We start from the raw sequence: 22280 nt of genomic DNA, 5'->3' as shown, positions 1-22280 counted from the left end.
ACAATGGTTACTTTACGAGTTTAGTTTGTTTTTTAACTTATATTCTCTGTACTCCTTTTTTTAGTACCTATCAATTAATTTTTTCAGCTAGTCGAGAGCCTGCTTGAAAACTCTTTCTGAGCGAGTACTTTTAGTTTGTTTCGTTCAGCTTTAATTAGATTGTCGCTAGTCAACAGGCCTTAGTTGGGCCTGCATAGATCCAAACCTCATTTTTTATTTCAGCCAATTAGTTGAATTGCAGATTAATTAAATTTTGTAGCTGAAACCTAATTTCGATAATAAGTGGTCCATATTTATTTCTTATTTATGCTTGAATAAACAGTGTTTGTTTTGATGTAGACAGTACCTTTTTTCATTCAGCTTTCACTTCGATTTTGTCTAGTCGAGAAATTTTGTGGTTATTCAATTTTATTGTGCTATAGGCTGTTGACATGGTGGATCAGGCACATGGTCATTAAATATTGCGCCGCTTGTAACAGTAAAAAGTATCTTTCATCTGTCAGAGCAGAGTTACTCAATACTACCTTTTCTGTCTTCCATGGCACCACCTCACTTTCTGAAACATAGCAACTCTTGGCGACATTACCCCACTTGAGATTACCAAAAAAGAGTCAACAGTGAATAGAAACAAAGCTGTAACTTGTTTATCGGAAGTCAACCTATGAATCCTGACGTTCACTGGTTCTTGAAGGGATCATGACATGCAGTGTGATGAGTGTGCTGCTCAAAAGTAATTGAGTGTGATAACTTTGTCTGATAATTGTTTGGATTTAGGGGCCCATTTCGTAAGTAGTTGGGAGGTTTTAATGTTCCGTCTTGCGCCATAATACTTTCCAACCATATAGGGTTTATAGTCAGAAATACATGCAGAAGAAATTCACTCGGCTGCTGCCTGGGCTTAAGATATTTCTAAAAGGGCAAAAATGCTTGTAGGCTTCTTCCTCTCGACTGCCTCGGGAGTTGGGGAGAAAGCATCTCGAAGCCCAGCTTGTGCAGATTTTACCGATGTTCTTAGGCATGTCCAGTGGTAAAACTGTTGTGCCATTTCTGCCAAACTGCACAAGAACAAATAACCTGCTTCATGCTGCTCCAAAGACTGTATTTGTGCACGATTTGCGTCATGTCTGCACCAAAAGAGAGCTGTTCTTGAAAAGGAAACTGAAAGGGGCGATGCAACAATGTTTGTACTTTGTGCAAATACCGCTTAGAATGGATCCCTGGCATTAATTACCTGTGAAACACCTGTTCGTTTTTCACCACAGGCATTCGAATTCGCAGAAAAAATGAGAGGAAAACGAGCACCGTTCACCCCCTCAACTCGCAGCCAGAACAAGTGGCCACGTGATCTAGAGCCGATTATATGCCGCCAATGTTGATCATAGCCACATGCTGGGGTTGGCAAGGCACAGGACATGCACTGAGTTCCAGACATTGTTATGGTTGGGCTATTGTCGTCATTGCAGCGATTGGACACGGGCCACTACCTGAATGCTTCTCGAGATATCGACTATCACGAGCCCAAATCACGACTATCACGAGCCCACGCTATGCTCGGGTCTAATCTATGAGCCGCATTAAAATAGTATCGTCACTGGGCAATACTGCAACCGCCCAGCTACGTCATCCAGTTTCACGAAGGAGATATTGAATGTATGAAAACTATCTCTTTTGTTTTTGAAATTACACCGCAACAAAGGAGTTTCTTGGCCAGCGGTGTTGCGTGCGAGGATTCTGGAGTCCCACTAGTGCCAGTAAGCCCGTGTAAAGTGAAAAACATTCCAATTGAATATCGTTGCACCGCCCCTTGAAAGTGCCTGGCACTTGGCATTGTTGACAATGCTAATAAAAATTTAAAAAAAAAGTATTTTTGTTTTGTCTTGTTTTAGCACGATGTTTGAAGAGTAGGGTTGGATGAATATTCTAATGGTAGCTTTAAAGAATATGCTATTTGATATTCGCTTAAAAATTAACTGCGATATTCATACTTCTCGAAGTGTTGATCGCGGCGGGTTAATTCCCTTGAGTGCGCTTCTCCTCAACCACCGGTGTCATGTGGAGAAGCAATAGTTGCGGAGCTAACACCACGATCTCGCGACTTACTTTGCCGCAGCGCAGCCTTGTGCTTAGGTGACAAACACACCTTCAAAGCAGTATGGTGCATACGCGCGCCTTGTGTATTAAAATAAAAAGAGGAAACATTGTGGTTGTTGATATTTAGGTTCTTAAAATTTTAACTGTGACTATTATGCAAGGGTATATGTTAGGCAGCGATGTTCTAACAGCCTGTGTTCATTATTTCTGCTTGTTTTATTTTTCTTTTTAATTCACAATTTAAGAGAAAATATTTGCATATAGCAAGAATATTTATAAATCCCCTCAATGGGGTATGGTTGGGCTCCTTTATAGGTTTAATTTTATGTCAAATCTGTCGTTTACTTGCCACCTCAATATAGGTATTGGCCTTTCTGAGGCCACAGTCTATAAATATAGTTAGATTCATTTTAACAGAGCTTATAAGTGGGCAATTAGAAGCTTGGGAACAATCTTTGAGAGTTCAGCTGAATTTTCGTTTAAGCGTGGTACAAGAGCAGTGAAAGGCGTGGAGAGAGGCGCAGGAACTATTTAATATTCAATTAAAAAATATTCGACCAAAACCGCAATACATTTTCAATTTGCCTCGAACCCAAAATCCATCATTTGCGCATGCCTAACTACTACAAAGTAGTGTGAGACACATTCAACGCAAAAGTGTCCGTTTGATGTCGAACTGGTGACATTTACGTCACCGTGACACAAATCCTCCAAAGTAGCCGAAAACATTTTTTTATGTCAAACACAGACCAAAGATGCCATCGGTACTCCTAATAGATTAATTGTGACATCTGCCAAATTACCAGCGTATGAATGTTCAATAAATAAATATTTTCTGCGGCCAGTCCCCCTGTAGGTATGACACCTTAAATAGTCTCTCAACACCCCAACAACTGCATTTTTTTTCCACATGCAAACTTTCAAAGGAATTTCATCAAATTTTCTGACATGACAGCTCGAAATTGTCTGGTGCAAGACTGCTCCAAGACCTGTTGTTTTCTGCTACAAGATCTTCTCCAAATCGGCACTTACCAGTTTCACCACTCCATGTCTAGCAGCTTCCTTAGAAGGCCCCTTGCGTACCGAAGCAAACTGTCGTGTTTAATATAATAATAATAATTTTTATTTGCACTAATTGCAATACCCACTTGGCAGCGTGCAAGGCTAGGCAGAAAGGTTGAGACCCTTATAGGTGCGCCTGCTAGCCCGCCGTCAAGTACATATGCTGGGTGTAGAATGGTGCGTAGTCACCTCCCAGTTTTACCAAAATCAGAGGACTGACACTGACAAATGAGACGTCTGCGACTCGGGAAGTCGCCTGGGTTGTTTCAGCCTTCGCAGATACGTTCAAAGATTCTTGTTGTACCCTATCAAAATTGTTTGATAGGGTACATCGTTTTTAGAAATGGCAATGTACCATAGTCGGCAAATTCTAAGATATACCCAACTGTTTGTCGTTGTGCATCACACTTGCAGTGGCAGGCCATGTGCTCAAAGCTAGGAGCAGGGCAGATGAGGGCGATCTTCCCCTCCCCTGAAATTCAGCCGACCCCATAGTATGCACAGGCATTTTGACGACCCATTTTAACGGTTCGGGTTGAGGGCTTTCGGTCTAGTTCCGGGGAGCAAAAATAATGGTTTGTGCCGCTATATATTGAGAATATGTTTCCCACGTTGATTTGGCAGTAGGCACTATTTCAGCCATGACATTATAGTAACTATTATGCTGTGTAATTTTTTTATCATTCCTACAATTCACTTTTATTTTCAGGTACCAATAATAATGAATGGCGTTATTTAATTTCGACAAAACAGTAATATAACATCTAGATTAAAATCCAAAATGTTGTGTTTCTACTATTCAACATATATTTGTTTACCTCAGCCAAGTATATTTTCGCAGAATCGAGAGGTTGCCACTAAGTGGTAACTCGCCTAACATACCCTTGATTGGTTCAACTTTGTGTCGCAGTATTAAAGGTTGAATGGTAGGCGCGCTCTTGAACTACAGAATTAATTACAGTGTATAAAATCGTGGAATGGGCACATATTCACCATAAAAGAGTATCCTTTACCCCCTCAAATTGATAAAGGCTGCTTTTTTTCCCTTTCTTTTTTCTGCGACCGCCATTGCATAGAGAGAGAAACAATTATGCACAATTTGTAAGTTATGGACGTCACGAATTAACACTAGTCTTTATTTTTCCTAGAAGTGCAAAAATCTTTGCATTGTTATATTAAGAAGCTGCATTATTACCTCGACAGAGACAGTCAGTATATAAATCGCGTTTTTCTCAATACGAGAGGTGACTTTGGCTTCTGGTTTAACTGTGAACCAGATGCCAAAGTCTCAAAACGTGGCGTTACCCGATTAAAAAAGAAATATATATAAAAGAGGCTTTCGGAAATTTTAGACGAGCAAATGACAACGATACTCGAAAACGGCGTCTGCTTCCGGAGAATGGACCCCAGTTTCATTGGAAAGTTTCAGAACAGCTTTTTTAACTTCTCAATCTGGTGACACAAAGTTCTGGAACTTTGTCGTCCAGTCTGAACTGTTAGCGTTGCATTTGGGCTAAGACAAAGTTCGGCTATCCATATTTTATTTTTGATATGAAGAAAACTGGGTTTTTCTTTTGCAATTCCCTTGTACATACATGTGTGGTAGAGTGATAGTATCAAATGTGATATAGTCAGAGGGATGTGTTGGTTATGAGATTTGTTTCTTAAAAATTAGGAGTCGCACGCACCTGGTACAAGCAGTGACGGGATTGCTGGCGCATACGTGCCAAAGGCCTTATCCGACTACATCCTGCTACATTTGGCTAAAATGTGAGCAATTCACGCCAACGTTGCGCGAAAATTTCATTTCACTTGGATGATACTCAAAAAGTTCAGGTGCCCCTGCCCTGTTGGATTGTTACAATATGGATGTGCGGGTTTTCGGAAATTTCGACAGTCGTCTCAAATAACATACTCTTTGATTTCGCATTAAACACTAACAATACTCCGAGGTTTCGCAATAATTTGCATCATCGTGGTCTGCTCCAGCGGGTTCGTTATTTTCGTTGAAAGCACTTCTCACCGCACTTGGGTGTATTGCAGTGAAGCGATACAACAGAGTAGTTGTCGCAACTTTGCGTGTCTTGCGTTGTCGCGGCACACCCACGTGCTAAATACAAAGCGTTCCTCATAACTTTCAGGGCGCCGAAAATACACAAGGACAAGATACAAGAAAGGAGACGTGAACAAGGCGCACTCGCAACTAGCGTTTATGAAAAAACCACTCTCTTATATACTCATGGAAAACAACACAGTCATACTACACAGTCATACTACGTCCGGTGTAGCCCCCTTCGTAGAAAAGTGTGCTCTTTTGCCGATAGTGACACAGACGTGTCACTGATGCAGTCCTTGCCCTTTTCTTTTATTTCGAAGGCCTCGTGCAGCTCCCTCGATATCCGATCGGCGTATCTGGCCAAAAACCTCGTTTTTGGCCAGATACGCCGATCTTAAAAATGTTGCTGATAGGTACGATGTGCCTATTGTGTTCTCCGCACCAAACAAACTATCGAGACTGTGTCGCAGAATCAACAATCCCCGTGAGTCAGCAGATCCTTGCAACACGAAGCACCGCAACAGGTACAAGGAATGTGCTACGGGCGTCATATTCGAAATCCCCATGTCATGCGGATCATCGTACATTGGCCAAACGGGCAGATGCTTTAATGATCGCGCCCGCGAACATGCTGCGGCTACACGGGCTACCCCGTCGGGACACCTCGCCACGCACTGCAGCCGTTGCTCCTGCACACCGTCATTTAGTGACACGAGGTTTTTGGCCAGATACGCCGATCGGATATCGAGGGAGCTGCACGAGGCCTTCGAAATAAAAGAAAAGGGCAAGGACTGCATCAGTGACACGTCTGTGTCACTATCGGCAAAAGAGCACACTTTTCTACGAAGGGGGCTACACCGGACGTAGTATGACTGTGTAGTATGACTGTGTAGTATGACTGTGTTGTTTTCCATGAGTATATAAGAGAGTGATTTTTTCATAAACGCTAGTTGCGAGTGCGCCTTGTTCACGTCTCCTTTCTTGTATCTTGTCCTTGTGTATTTTCGGCGCCCTGAAAGTTATCATGAACCAACTAGCCCAGATTGCAATTCTAATGCAGTACATTTCTTTTACATCGGGCTCTGTTCTATGTTCTACCACCACCTACCATACAGTTTATCCCCTTATTAACTTAATTGCGATTGAGTGCTGCCGCGCCAGGCAATACAGCTATGCCATCCGGCACGGATGCTACCCGCGCGAAGTCGTCGCCCTCTTCAACGGAGCACAACCTTCGACTGGCCATGCCAAGAGGATATGCAGGATCCTGAGATCGGAGTCTTGGAAGCAGGTGGGAAGGTACAGAGACGTCCTAAGGATCAAGTGCCACGCCCTCAGTGTGAAAGAAGGCAGCGCTGAAAGAAACTACAAACTCCACCTCCGGACAGCAGCCCAGTACACGGAGGTCTTCTGGCAGCAAACAAGAATGAGGCTGGCGAAGAATACCACACGCAACGAAGGTGGGCAGCAGGAGGTAACTGTGCTTGGAGACGTAACACTGCCTAAGCAAATCAAGGCCTGCTTGGATAAAGGGCCGAAGTACAGCCATGAACCGTGCATGAATCCCGTTTTAAAGCTGTCGCTGATCAGATGGATGGGAGACAAAGCCAAACCCGAAGACAGAGAAAGGTGTGTAGCCGATGGCGTGGATGTCCTGCAACGCCTTGAGGGCAAAATGACTAGGAAGTTCAAGACCAACACCATCGTCGACCACTTTTTGGAGCACAACCTCAAGCTCCTCACTTCGGACAAAGAAGGAGGCTTCGTGGTCCTGCCTGAAGCCCTCTACAAAACCAAAGCAAGGGAAGCCATCCAGAAGAACTTCAAACGAGTGAAACCAGGCCCGCTAGCCAAGGTGAAATCCCGCGCCATTGAAATGTGTGGTGCATTGGAACTAACGGGACTGCTAAAGAGTGCCAAGTCCAGTAAGAACCTTCAACTTGACATTTTCTTCACCGCGAAAACACACAAGACAGATATCCCCTTCAGGGCTATTGTCACGGAGAGGGGGTCATGGCAGGCTCATGTTGCCAGCTACCTTAGCAAGTATCTGACCTTGCTGGAATTGCATGATCCGTTTTTTGCGCGAAATTTAGACTGCATTATCGAATACCTGAGTAATGAAGCACACGGCATGCGCAGCGCTTTTTCGATCGACGTTGTAGATCTGTTTTATTCGATTGAGCACAAGCCCCTGTTTGAGTCTGTCAGAGAGTGCATTGAACGAAACGGTGTTCTACCGTTCCAAGCCTCTTGTGGCATTTCCGTTGATCATTTTTTGGAACTTTTGGCATTTTACCTAGAGAGCATGTTTGTCCCTTTTGAGGGAGAGATGTATGTGCAGAAGAGGGGAATATGCATCGGGTCTTGTGTTGCGCCGATACTGTCCAATATTTTTTTAAGTGTGTGCGGAAGAAAGATTGCCGAGAGGTTGGGCGACGCGAACCAGTGTCGCATCTTCCGATATGTGGACGACTTTCTTGTCCTCGGCAGACCCGCTGACGCACCGAGCTGCGGGGTTGAAGGAGTGCTTGACATTTTTAGGTCATGCAGGGATGGGTTGTCGTTCACACATGAAGAGCCAGTGAACGGGCATATACAGTTCTTGGACCTTAGGCTAAGTCTTGAAGAAAATCACATATGCTGGACATATGAGCCACGCTCTAAGAAGGGTATCCTTCCGTTCAGCTCGGCCCATTCGAAAGTTGTAAAAAGAGGAATTGCATCTAGTTGTCTCGAGGCGTCACTAAGAAGATCATGTGCACACACCGCTCAAGCGAGCTTCACGAGACAGGCAGCGAGGTTGCAAAAAGCGGGCTACCCGCAGAGAGTTCTGGTGGATGTAGCGGACACCCTAATAAAAAAAGTTTAAAGGCACACGGAGGCAGCCCCGTGAAAGAGCAGCAGTGAGGCCGGTGGTAATCCCCTATGTACACTCACTAACCCACAATCTTAAAAAGGTTGCTGATAGGTACGATGTGCCTATTGTGTTCTCCGCACCAAACAAACTATCGAGACTGTGTCGCAGAATCAACAATCCCCGTGAGTCAGCAGATCCTTGCAACACGAAGCACCGCAACAGGTACAAGGAATGTGCTACGGGCGTCATATACGAAATCCCCATGTCATGCGGATCATCGTACATTGGCCAAACGGGCAGATGCTTTAATGATCGCGCCCGCAAACATGCTGCGGCTACACGGGCTACCCCGTCGGGACACCTCGCCACGCACTGCAGCCGTTGCTCCTGCACACCGTCATTTAGTGACACGAGGTTTTTGGCCAGATACGCCGATCGGATATCGAGGGAGCTGCACGAGGCCTTCGAAATAAAAGAAAAGGGCAAGGACTGCATCAGTGACACGTCTGTGTCACTATCGGCAAAAGAGCACACTTTTCTACGAAGGGGGCTACACCGGACGTAGTATGACTGTGTAGTATGACTGTGTAGTATGACTGTGTAGTATGACTGTGTAGTATGGCTGTGTAGTATGACTGTGTTGTTTTCCATGAGTATATAAGAGAGTGGTTTTTTCATAAACGCTAGTTGCGAGTGCGCCTTGTTCACGTCTCCTTTCTTGTATCTTGTCCTTGTGTATTTTCGGCGCCCTGAAAGTTATCATGAACCAACTAGCCCAGATTGCCATTCTAATGCGTTCCTCATAAGCGAGGCGTGGCACAATTTCTGAATCAAACTTTGACGTGGCATCCTTTTCCAATTAAGCATTATTACAGTGCGACTCAATACCTAAAATAACCATTCACGGCAATTTGTGCTGTCTTTTGTCGGTCATCTTTTTGTCACCCTGTCTGGTGCTTCTACATGCAACTAAAGAGCTAGTTCTGTGTTTGAGGGACCCACTCCTGCTGTGTAATCGATGCTAACAAAAGGTTGCATATAAGTGAGAACGCAAATTAGGCATTGCCCTTTGATTGGACAGATGAACGCATGAATCTTACATAATATTTGCAGTGATATGGATGAAAATGAAGTGTGCTTTTATGCTCCAAAATCTTTTTGCTGCTCCAAAATGGACTTTTTACTGCTAAACAAGCTCCTCCGAATTGAATGGGGCCAATCACATCACTGTTTAGCTGACCATTTATTTTCAAATTTGTTTAATTTAAATAAGATTGGGTATAAGCCGGGTATTTATTTCGGAAGATATATACCCAGTTTCTTGAAAAGCGTTAGGGAATGCATACTTGATTGGAATCTTATGTTTTCAATGACTGCAAATCGGTAAATCTTTGGGAAGATGTACGACTTGAAAGTCTCTTATGTGCAGCTACCATAAACTTAATTTCCCGACAATCGGGAAATTAAGCGGCAATACTTCAAGCCTGAACTTGTTTAGTGACTCTCGGGCTTTGGACCGAGCAGACGAATCAAGTGCCAAGTAGAGCTGTGTGTGAATATTCAAAACGTTTAATAATTTGTAGATAATTTGCTATTCGATTCGATTCATGGGCCGCACTGGTGTAGTCCCGGAAGCCGCATAAACTGTATGCGGGCCTGTATCTGGTCATGTCAAGCTTTACTGTGATGCATCGGGGTGCTAGGAGAAGTGGCTGACCTGTTGGGAGATCTCGGTGGGCCCGATGGTCTCGGATATTCTACATACCACTGCAGGTCAGCTTTGATTGGTTATAATTATACTTTTGACGCCTGAATTTGAAGGACAGGGCCAGAGAAAAAAAGCCTCAAACAATATACAAAAAAAATTTAAAACCGCAATTATTGTTTTGGATTCAAATAGCTCATAGAAGTTTTGAGACATCACTATGCATGATCCTCACGAAGTTTTTTTAATTTTTTTAAATCAAAGGTTTTGTTGGCAACAATGAAAACATAATGACAGTTGTTGTGGTTTGGGCGGTACAACCTGTTTGCAATAGTTAAAAATAATTTTGATGGTCTGCATGAATACTGGATAAGCTCACACCAGCAGAACGACAAAAATGTGTGACGTACTGCATTTTCTAGACCGCCCGCTCGACCTGCAAATTTTAGAACATGTGACGTTACCCCACTGAAAAGTGTAGAGAAATTTGCATCTCGTTATTGCAGTGATCGGATTGCTGCGCCAAACTGCGCCAAAAGGATAACCCTGCTACATCCAGCTACATTTTGCAAAAATATGGGTAATCTGCGCCAAGCCTGCGCCAAAGGGCCAATTTCGGTCGCCTTTCGAAACCAAAACTAAACTGAGTACCGTAATCGAGCACGCGTGTGTTATGTGCTGCAAGCAGTCCGATAGACGCGGGTGTGTGCGGACACTCCGACGCCAGCATGCCGGGTACCAGCCATGCCGTCATGCCGTGAAACGAAACCATGTTTTTGCACGGCGGGAGTAACTTTGTGAGCTGAAGCACTCGCTCCTGAAAGCTACGGCCGTGGGAAAACTATATTTGGTTCCTACCTTCCAGTCACCGTGTTCACGCGACGTCGGGTGTTGCCATCCCCACGTTGATGCAGATATCTCGCTTTCTAAAATCAAACTAAGTCCGCCGCATGTTCATCAACATTCCTGTTCTTATTTAAATCATACGTTGCTACAAAAATCCCCCTTTAACTTGGACTGCTGTGTCGAAGTATTGATTACCTAGGTTACTCTCGGTGGGCTTTCTTTTGAGAGGGACCCCGGTACGTGAAGAATCTGCCGCGAAAGAAAGTTGGTGAAGAGAAGTGAGCTAAAGGAAAGAAGAAAATGTCTGCACGCTGAACCCGCACAGCGCGCTTGTTTGTCTCGAGTTCAGTGGTTACACAAAGTGCGCCAAGAACGTTCTGTCACTGGCTCGCAATGTTTTGCATCAATGCGATCAGGCTTTTTTTTGTGGATTTTATTTGCCGGCCTGGCAAGCACGTGCCACTGGACTGTTTTTTGTTGTATGCTCGACAGTTACATTTTTTTTACCTGTCGAAGTTGCCCTCATGTGCATGCGAACATGATCACACGACAGAGGCACCAGCCGGGACGCTTGCAATTCATTGTTCTATGTTTGCTTACTTTTGACAAAAAATCTGGCACGTCGGGAACCAGTAAAGCGGTGGCAAGCGGGTTTTCGGAATTGCTCGGCAATGCCTACAGCACTGTACGCTTGTGAGATGTCTCAGCTGTAAAAACAGAAGAGTTCCGTCACAACACGTCACATCAGACATAACACAAAGAGCCCTGAAATTATACAGCACTTAAAACAAATATTTTTATTTTGCTAAGAATGTCTGCTCCAAAAGCCACTTTTGCTGCTCCGAAACACTGTCTTGGCTGCCCCAAAAGTCACTTTTGCTGCTCCAAAACACTGTTTTGGTTGCTCCAGAGGCTACATTTGCTGCTCCAAAACACTGTTTTGGCTGCTCCGAAAGGTGCACTCAAATGGTTTAGGCCAATCACATCACTGTTATTGGTATCACCTTCACTTTTCGCATTTATGACTTTTGCGAATCTAAAACTGTGAGCAAGTGTCGCTATCTATCGTTGCATAGAACAAATGTTTATACTACTGCCACCTGTCGTACATTTTGATAAATAAATAGTTGTTATACCCAGCATGGCGCAGTCGACATAGGGAGCCTTTGTTCGTCGCGAAACAATACGCCTCGCAAGTGGGCTCATTTTCGTCTTCTGCGCATGAGAAAGGAAGTAGCGGTGACGTCAGAACGCCGAGCCCTGATTGGCTGATCGGGACTTCCCATCTGAGCGTCGTCAGCTCCTTTGCAACGTCGTCTGCGTCTGTCTTACCTTTCCTGCGACTTTCGGAAGTGCAGGTCTTTACGAGCGAGCTCGACTTCACTTTTTAGAGAGGGCAGACGAAATAACTCGAGCAGTACGTTGTTTTTGTCTAACAACTACCAGACGCGCATCAAGGAGGGAAGTCAAACGAGTCACTGGCGAGGTGTCCTGGGGCGCCGAGGTTTGTTTGCTTAGAACCGAGAGTGAGCGTGTTAGTGTCCGGAAGTTCCCTCCGAAATACTTTTTCCCTCCATTCGTGTGCGGCGAGACCCCTCACTCTTTAACGGCGTCGGCGGGTTGACGCAGTTAACGACGTCTGCTTTACGTCTGCTAGTCAAAGCGATGGCTGCTTTACCTTTCCTGCGTCTGTCGGAGATTCACCGCTTTTTCACCGGCGAGAGTCACCGTTGCCTCGGGAAGCAAGGAGATAACAAGAGGACGAAATTGACCTCTTAATCTAAAATTGAGGTCAGCGATCAAAGTATAATACGGGAAGGGTTCACAAGTTTCGCGCGGGCATATTCCATTCAGCACGCCAGCCGGTCGTGGGCAGACGGTCGCTGAGTCGCGGGGTGCCTGCTAGGCCTAACTGCCCAGCTCGTTTGGTCGCGTTCGGTGGAATCGTAGCCGTTGGAGCTTTTCCCGGGTGTTTGTGAATCCAGCGTTCTTGTTCGTCGTGGTCTGTTTCAAGCACTTCTTAATTTTTTTTGCTGCTTGAAGTCGGGACGGGTCAGAAGCGCAGGTAGAGAAATAAACGTCCGTGGGTCGTCGCGACCGCGACGCTATGGGCCATGCTTATTTTATCGTAAGAAGTGCGTAAGACAGCTTCGGAGCTGCGTAGGATTTCGTCGTAACCTGAGCAAAACTTACGAAAATTTCGTTTGGTGAAAACGAATTTGTTCTTAAGTTTTGTCTTACGCACATTTTTGGCTTAAGATCAGGCCTCTGGAGTTTCGAAAGTCGCAGGAAAGGTAAGGCAGACGCAGACGCAGACGACGTTGCGAGCAGACGACGTTGCAAAGGAGCAGACGACGCTCAGATAGGGGGTCGCGATCAGCCAATCAGGGCTCGGCGTTCTGACGTCACCGCTACCCCCTGCGCGAGAAGCAGACGAACTTGCCCTCCGCATTCGGCGAAAACTGCGAAAAATATGTAAGGCACCTCAACGAAACCAGAACAACGAAGCGCCGAAGTACCACGCCTCCCGCAAATCACGCAAGTCGCCATCGCAAAGTGAGCGAACGCTCCACATCGTCGCATTTTCCCGCCAGAATCGCCGCAACCGTTACGGCGGACATCAACGCTAATCCTTCAAGCTCCCGCTCGCAAGAAGGACTTAGTGCCCGGACATCGAAGACTCGACAAACGCTCCCGCAAACACTCGCCAAGACGTCCGATGACTTCGTGAAACTGCAAGTACGTGACACCTTTTCTGCTCGTCGTCAACCACATTAAAGGGGCTCTCAAGTGCATTCTGAGATCGTCTATTTATGGTCATAACGCAATCCACGGGCTCTAAGCATCCTAAAAATCCTAAAATTACATTCAAGGGCGGCCGATTTTCCTATTAAAAATCCAATCAAAGATCGGTGTTCTGCGCCTGGGCGCACGCCGTCAGCGGCGCTGTCTGACGGGAAGGCACCAAGGAAGGCCGTGCGCCAGCCAATCGCTAGTCCCGGCGGACTGATTTTGAAATGCGCGCGTATTCGGCGGACTGATTGTTTCGAACAAAAAGTAAGGGCGCAAACGAGCTGGTGTACATTGCACATGGTTGAAAAAACCCCGAGACTGCGGGTAAACGACACAACACTAAAAAGTCTCTCTCTTTAGAGACTTTTTAGTGTTGTGTCGTTTACCCGCAGTCTCGGGGTTTTTTCAACCATGTGATTGTTTCGAACGTGCGCGTATTGGACGGACTCATTTTAAAACGTATCAAATGTGGTGTTGTCGTAAGGAAATTCTTCGGCGGACGGCAGATATCAGGTTCACCTCTTGCGACGCCGCTTCTACGCGCGACGCCGACGCTTCGAACGCGCCGCAAACGTAGACGGCGGCATTCCACGGCGCTGCGAAGCCAGCGAAGCGTCTTCGGCATCGACAGCGGACTCCGGACTCAAAAGAGAAGAACGCACTCGGCGACGGAACTCCGCAACACGGACTGATAGGTGATACGCTTTTTATTGTAAAACTCGCGTGTATAATTGATGCCGGTTTTCTGTTTTAAGGTGCCAGTGCGGTTGCTGCAGGCCGATGGAGATCGTCGTTGGGTTGTCTGCCGCCCGGTGTACCCTGCCGCCGTACGCAAGCAGCAGGGCCGGCGCGCTGCGTGACGAACCACTTGGATTTCGACTCGCTGTGCCTCAGCCGGGGTGTGCTATAACTCGATTTCCACAATATACGCCACTATGGGCAGAAGAAAATGCGGGGCGACAAGGAACAAAGGAGTACGACTTACTGATCGTGAAACTTGCGATCGGCGTCGACACCGTTTCAATCATCGGCACCCGTTTTTCTTGCCGCACGTCCGCACGGGATACCTTTCAATAGAAAACACTTGGCGACCAATTGCTTTTTTTATGTTCGCTTCACGTGTCTGTTTATTGTTTTTTGTCTTGTTTGCCGTGCGTTTTCGTTTTCTTTTTCTTGCCCATGCCTCCCAAGCTGCGAGCCAAGGATGAGGACTCCTCCAGCGACACGGAGTCGGAGTTGGGCTCCGGTCCGTCTTCGGTTGAGATCCTGGCCCTTAATGACCCTGCAGTGACCGTATGTCTACCGCCCTCGAGTTGGTGATGGAGCATTTAGCAGCCGTCACGGGCGGGACCGGCGGCCAGCGGCAGCGCGAGCCAGAGCAGCTCGACGACCGCAAGTTCGTCGCCGACTTCGTGGCGGGGCTGGGCGTCTAAGCAAGAGCGTCGAGCGCCTCGGACGCGTAGCGCCTCGGATGCCTACGTGCTGAAGCGGATCTTCCCCCTTGCCTTGCCGGCGAGTGCGAGACGATGGTGGGTGTTGCAGATTCTAATTGACTGCACCTCGACCGAAAAGGGCTATACGCACGACGCGAAACGTTTTGGTTCTCGTATACAACTAACTGTCAAAACAAGATTTCCGAAGCTGTAAAGTAGCATAGGGGTAACGCGTCTGCCTCGTACGCAGCAGAACAGATAAACCTTGTAGGTTTACCTTTTTTTTCTCAAACATTGTTTTGTTGCGGCATTTAGCAATATTTACATTTTTATGATTAACAGTGAAAAAAATGAATGTTTTCGACGAAACTTCGCTCAACTAAATGGTATGGTCCTCCCTTTCCGGAGATGCATGGGGAACAGCAGAGGCTTTGGTTGTCGGCTGGACGCCGCAAAGGGGGAGAGGGGGGGGGGGGGGTTGGGCCAATTGGCTAATATTGTATTCACTCCAGTTATAGTAGCACTATATAAGAACAAGGCCCTCCCGTCTACTTTTCCACAAAACACATATACAGCCAATCATTGCGTTGCGCATAAATAACAGTGAATAATCAGATCGAGAACACGATTCTCCATACAAGTGCAATCTTCACAGATGGTACCTTCGCACGAAAACATTATCTCTGCCCTGTAAACAGCTGGAATCATGCCGTCGATCGCGGTAATTGGCAATCTGCCTGCTCCGCAGAAAAGCGAACCCTCAGGTTTTCTTCATAAACAGTGCGGCTATTACTCGAGTAAATACGGTAGTTTTGTAATTAGCAGCCGCAGGCGAGCTTCCAGTTTAACGAGCTCCCAGTGATACACGCTCTGTCCAGCGTGAGCTCTCTGCGTCGTGCGTATAGCCATTTCCGGTCAAGGTGCACAATGTCGTGCGTATGGCCTTATACCCGTGCGACGCAGGCAACTCGAATGCCATCTACAACGAATGACATTTGAACGATCGGCCAATCAGCATGCGACACTCCGAGCGTGGGGCATTCCACCCGCGACAGATTGCGAGCCGATTCATCAATCACACGAATGTCATTCGCTGTAAATGGCATTCGAGTTGCCCGTGTGGCACGGGTATTAGTCATTCTATTTCCCTCTTTTGAGGAGTTCCGCCGCAGCTTCCGAGAGGAGTTCCTGGCGCTGGGGTACGAGTCCCGAGTCCGGTGGGAAATCGAGTGCCGTACACAGAACCCAGAAGAAGGCCTTGTGGAGCATATTCGGGTAATGCAGGAACTGCTCAACCGAGCAGTGCAAGCTGCTCTCGAATCGCAGAGGGTTACTCGCATTGTTCGTCAGCCACCCCTGTTACAACATGTGCCTTCATGAGTCCAACTACGACACCATTGAAGACCTCGTGTAGGAAACCATCGCGGCTTGCGTGGACTACAGGCCTCCTGCCCCCAGCTGCAGAAGCCTCCGAGCCGTCCTGTGCGTGGGTACCCCCCACATGCGTCAACCGAGAACGAGCAACTACGACTCGACACCTTTCTAAAAGGGTCTGTACAAACCTCGCCTACTTGCCCCTCGCCCTGAACCCCCTTGACTGTCGTCGGGAGGTCCAATGTTTTTACAACAAGCTGGGTTGTCAAGAGTCTAAATTCTTAATCCAGGGAAGCCCCAGGCAGCTGGAATTGCTCCCCCTCCCCCCCGAGGGCCCGCACCAGAGCGAAATTCTGCCGCAGATGCTGCAGACCTTCTGAAGCTGCTGGCTGCAGTTTCCCCACGGCGAAGGCCGGCTGCCTAACCGTGTTCGAGATCATTGAACGGCCAACAAATGCCCAAGCTTGGGCCGAGGGGTGGCTGGCAATGAGGGAATGAACTAGTGGAGATGAGAGGCAGCGGCAAGTGTTGGAGAGACTGGGGTAACATGGGAAATAGAGCGACAGAAGACCGTTGGCAGCCCAGGTCCTGCTACAACTACGGACAGCGTGGCCATTCTCGCAGCCAATGCCTGCACTGGTGGTGCCGGGGCCAGAGGAACTAGGAAAACCAACAGGGCCCGCGACGCTGAACTTGGAGATCTCGCTGCCGCCGGCCAAAGCTGGCGGCAGCGAGTTCCAGCCTCTGGATGAGTGAGTCGCCAGCACTCCTCTCGTCTGTGTCGCATACGACCTACAGATCAGTACATCGAGCCTCACATGACACTTTGTCTACTTGCTATTCCCTTTGCCACCCTTCTTGATAATGGAGCAGAAAGTTTGTTTATTGGAGACATTTTTAAGCTGTGCAAAACAAAAAAAAGAACCGCTTTGTTCCTAAAATACACTTCTGCAGTGCGCTGCAAAGCTCGGCATTCTACTCGACGAAGAGGCACGCTAGCATTTTCTTTAACTGCCAAGATTGAACGTGCCAATTACCTTTTGGTGGAGATTTTATTGCAGGCGAAAAACTTTTGCTCGACTTTGATGTTGGCGGCTATTGGCCGGATGGACGTTCAGCTGGATGTGACCCCCTTCACGAGGCGAGAGGATTGCATTACCGGCGCAACTCTCCCGGCTCTCTGTACAACAAGGCTTGCTGCAGCCTTTCCTGCCGGTGTCTAAGACGCCCTGCAGGTGCGTCCAGCGTCCAGGAAACAAAAGCAACAGCCAGAGAGCATCTTGCAGCCATTTCCACCGAAGTACTGCACGGAAGTTCCAGGAAAGACTGATGTGCTGCTGCATCGAATCGAGACTGGCGACGCTCGACCAACTGCGGTGCAACCCAAAGCCCCTCATCGTCCATGTACGAGCTCTCCTGAATGAGGCACTACAGGAGTGGATCGACACCGGAGCTGTTTGCAACTCCCAGAGTCGTTGGGCTTCTCGCGTCGCAGCCCCAACGCTGTAACGGTGAGAGATTCATACCAGTTTCCCTTGATCGACTCGATCATGTACGCGATCAACAACACGAAAGTGTTCACAATGCTTGACTGCAGTCTAGAATAATCGAGATAGACCCAGAGGAGGTTTCGACAACTGCTTTCACCTGTCACAGGGGAGTGTTCGAGCCTTTCAAATTTGCCGGATAGCTTTCAACATCGAGTGGACATTGGTGTCGATGATACAAAGAGCAAGTTTGTGATGGCGTACATGAATGGCGTCATTTTCCCCAATCTTTCAAGAAATACGTCTAACATTTTAGGATTGCCCGCGAGCAAATGCAATATGCCAACTTGACAGTTCACCCTGAAAAGAAAATGAACCTTCTTGGCTTTGCTGTTAACTCGAGTTTTTCACCCCAATTGGGACAAGATGTGCGCGATAACCGATTGCCCGCAGCCGCAAGACGTCAAGAGCTTGCAGTGCTTTCTAGAATTGATTGGATGTTATTGCCAACTCGTCCCACACTGCGCCAAGATAGCTAACCCTTTGCATTTGCTCTTGTGCAAAAGAGAAAATTGGCATTGGAGACAAAAGCAACAAGACGCTTTCCCTTGGCTCTCGAAGGCAATCATCGACTTTGCTTCGTTAGTTTCCGGGTCTTTTTAACCCGTTTGTTGATCAAACTGCTGCCAGCGACTCTGGCCTTGGTGCAGTCCTGCTTTAGGAACACAACGGCGTTCTTTGGCCAGTTACCTTCGCCAGCCGCAGGCCAACAGCGGCCAAACACTACTATTATGCAATGGAAAAAGAGTGTCTTGCCATTATTTTTGCCCTGAAAAAATTTAACAAGTATTTCAATGGCACATACTTTCAAATCCAGACCAATCAAGTGTTCTCCTGGTCGAATAATTTGCGGAATCCAGTCGGACGTCTTGCACAATGAGCTCCGACATTTGATGTTTACCACTAAGCCACTACATACAAGAAGGGAGTTTTGTTGCGGCAGATGTGCTCTCGTATGGTCCTTTGCAGGTCCTTTCCACTCAGGACGAAGATGCATTGGTGCGAATAACTGGCATTGTGGCCGACTGATGTTGGGAGGTGTGTGAGAAGCTTGCAGAACAAAGGGTAGGCCGCACCGAGAGCAACGGTAGGTATGACTCATAGTTGCTGAGAGAGAATGGACTTCTTCTCAGCTACATTTTTCAAGCAGACGATGCTGCCCATGGCTCGCCTTTCAGGATTGTGAAACTTCGAACGCCGTTCATCAGTCACTTCCATGATTCAGCCTCATCAGGTCACAGCAGCAGCAGTATTACTTGCAATAAGTTACGTCATGCCGAGACTTGATCAGGAATCAGGCAGGATATACGAAGTATGCCCACACTTGCCCAGGATGTCAGAAGTCAAAGCCACGCGAAGGTCTCCTACCAGGATTTATGCAACCAATCGTAAGCCACTCTCCTTGGCAGATTGTTTCCTGCGACTCGTAATGAGAATGTTTCCTCGTAATCCGTACAGTAATCAGTATCTTCCTGTCGTGACTGATCACTTCACGAAATTGGTTGAATTGTTCCCTTCACAGAAGCTTCTTTCGCAAAAAATCTGGGATCGCCTTCTTGCCGTCCTTACCAGGTTCCGCTTTTTTATAGAGCTCATGGTGGATCATATTTCCGGAGCAAGGTTGTCTCGACATTTCTGCTGTGCTTGGCATACAGTACAAGCTCACTTCTCTGCAGTGTTTATAGTCTGTTGTGCAGACTAGCTGTTTGTTGGCAGATGCATCACATGCACAGCGAAAGGGGACATAAAAGCACCATAATATATCATTGGTTTCCCAGGGAAACAAACACAAGACGTGTACACTTGAGAGTATAGAGTATTGCTTCTTACATCTGATCGGGTCAGTGTGGTCATTGCTTCAGTTTATGTGGTTAATTAAAGTGGTGTTTTTTTCTTACATTCAGTCAATGGATATTGTTTCAGGTGCTTCTGGTACGCTGCCTATAGGCAGTGGATGCTATGGTTGTGACTGCGACTGGGGCAGAGCAACAGGCAACCACTTGCCTCCTGCATGGTGAAAACAGTGGGGGACTGTCCGGGTTCCTGTGCCCTGATTGTGCGACTGAATAAAAGTGTTTTTGTTATACTGGGTATAGAACCATGTTTTTCTCACCACAAAAGTAAACATTGCATCCTCCAATGGCCGGTCTTCACACAAATGTATTGTTAGCCGTGAGAGCCAAGTGACAACTTACTATTGCCCACTTCAAAGTTGTATTCGATTTGCATAACTTCTCACCAAGAACACTCGGGGTTTTGTTGGCTGCCATCTTCGCGGCGCTTCTGTGCAAATATTTCCATACTCCGTTTCACCTTACAACTGACTGCAGCGGACGCTATGAGCTATTGGAGCCAATGGGCAATAAGTAAAATAGCGGTGCCCCTAGCGGTTCCGGTGCACTCTGGGAGCAGGAGACTGTCAATAAGTAGTTTTGGTTTCACCGGGTTGTGAATCTGTCGTCTGCTATCGTCCTCCACATTGCCATTATGTCGTCGTGGATTGCTCCACACTTGTGAACGATGCACTAAGTGCCCTTTTCTTCTTGTCGCTACAAATCTGACACAGCGAATAATGAAACAATTAATTTTGCTGGCACGGGTTTTGAGCGAGAACATTCCAACGGCGAACTGAAGTGAACGTAGAGCGACGTACACCGAATGCCGTGCCAGCTCGCTGCGTGCATTTGTTTGCCACCTCACAAACATCCACTGAGACTAGCACTCATTTTATAACACTTTTGCTTCGCCAATCGCTATTTGCAATTGGGCTAACACAATACATGACGAAGCTCGCTGTACGAGAATGTTCAAGCACAAACTTGCGCCCTTTGCTACGTTGCTGTGTGAAAATTGGCCGCGGAAACAAGGGTGGTATAGAAACAAAGTACTAGTCTCAGTGGCTGTTCTCAAGGTTGCAAACCAATGCACGCGGTAAGCTGGCACGGCATTCGATCTGCATTCACTTGACTTCACCGTTATGGTGTTTTTGCTCGTTCCCCGTGTCAGAAAAGATCCCAATTGTTTCGTTATTCGCTGCTATTGATATGTAGCAACGAGAAAAAAGGGTACTTACTGCATCGTGCGCACGTGTGGAGCATCCACAACAACATGAGCAATGGTGGTGCGAAGACAATAGCACAACAGATGCACGACCCAGTGAAACCGAAACTACCTATTGACAGTCTCCTGCTCCCAAAGTGCATCTGAACCACCAGGGACACTGTTTTTTTTTTGTTTTTTTTTTACATATTGCCCATTCATAGCTGTTCGAGTTTCCCATGACCTCCAAGAGGAAGCACATTTTTTTTAATATGGTTTGTTTTGGGTGATTTGACGAATTTTGTGAATGGCAGATTATCTTGAAACAGCAAGACTAGATACTAGCGAGGGGCCAAACTTTTTGCCGAATCGAAAATTCGGTGCCGTATCTTAGGATTTAACAGAACCGAATTTTCGCCTATCTTTTTTAAACATTCGGTAACAATATTCTGTTGCCAAACCTAAAAGTGGATATCTTGTATTTCAGGGAACAAAGGTTTAGGTTTCTTTTTAAATGCTTTTTGACACAGTTATTACTAAATAAGGTTATATTCTGCAAGATAATTGTATAGGTGTCATTTTTGCAAGTTTACTGGCAATTTTACAGTGACTTTTTGCAGAAGTGGTGTGACACCAAGGTTGGGTAGTAGCAATCACAGCACTATATAGCCCCCAAGAGCAGAACAACGCAATCCTTTGAATCTGGGTGTTTTACCGACAACATAACCGACAGAGCAGCTCGCCGCGAGTCACGTGGTACTGTTTATTAAAACAAACTCTGAGTTCACACTTTTCGAAACTAGTCTGTCGTGAGGTTCGCAGAGCCACATTGGCTGGGAAGGCTCGTACACTACGCTGTTTAGGAACAAGGTTTGTTTTTGCTCCTTCAATGCACATACGAGTTACCCAGTAAATGAATAACTGACATTCCTTTCAGTGGTTGAAATCAAACCTTTTTGCCAAGGCACAAAGGAGAATGGTGGGCACATAGGCAAATGCTGAGAGCGCATGTCTTGGCATCTGCAACAGTTACTCTTGCAGATGCCGTGTGTAAATGCACTTCCAGCATGCTTCTTGGTGCTTGGCAAAAGTTCTACTGTCCGAACAAACCTCTGCATAATCATTCGGCTTTGGCTAAAACTATTTTCATTTGTTTCCTGAAAGGTTAGCAAGGCATGAACCAGTGAATTATCGAGAAGAGACAATGTTGCAGATGGGAGGGGAAACCGTAGTGTAGACTGGAAAATACGTTTAGCTTTGTAAGTCTGAATGGCATCGAACTTGCGTTAAATGTTTGTGCTGTCATGCACAGTTGCCCGGGTTTGGTTTATGCAGTTCCAGTCTACCTCCTCGATGAAAGCCCCATTTATTAAAGACCAACAGGAGAGCTGCTTTGCCAAGGTGTAGCCTCTTCAGGATGTCTGTGGCAGCACATGAAAAGAAAAGTCAATGCAGTATTACGTGCAGTGTTGTA

The sequence above is a fragment of the Ixodes scapularis genome, unplaced genomic scaffold, assembly GCF_016920785.2.
Source record: "Ixodes scapularis isolate PalLabHiFi unplaced genomic scaffold, ASM1692078v2 PGA_scaffold11__112_contigs__length_91849675, whole genome shotgun sequence".
NCBI classification, from domain to species: domain Eukaryota; kingdom Metazoa; phylum Arthropoda; class Arachnida; order Ixodida; family Ixodidae; genus Ixodes; species Ixodes scapularis.
This window is presented reverse-complemented; position numbering follows the sequence as displayed.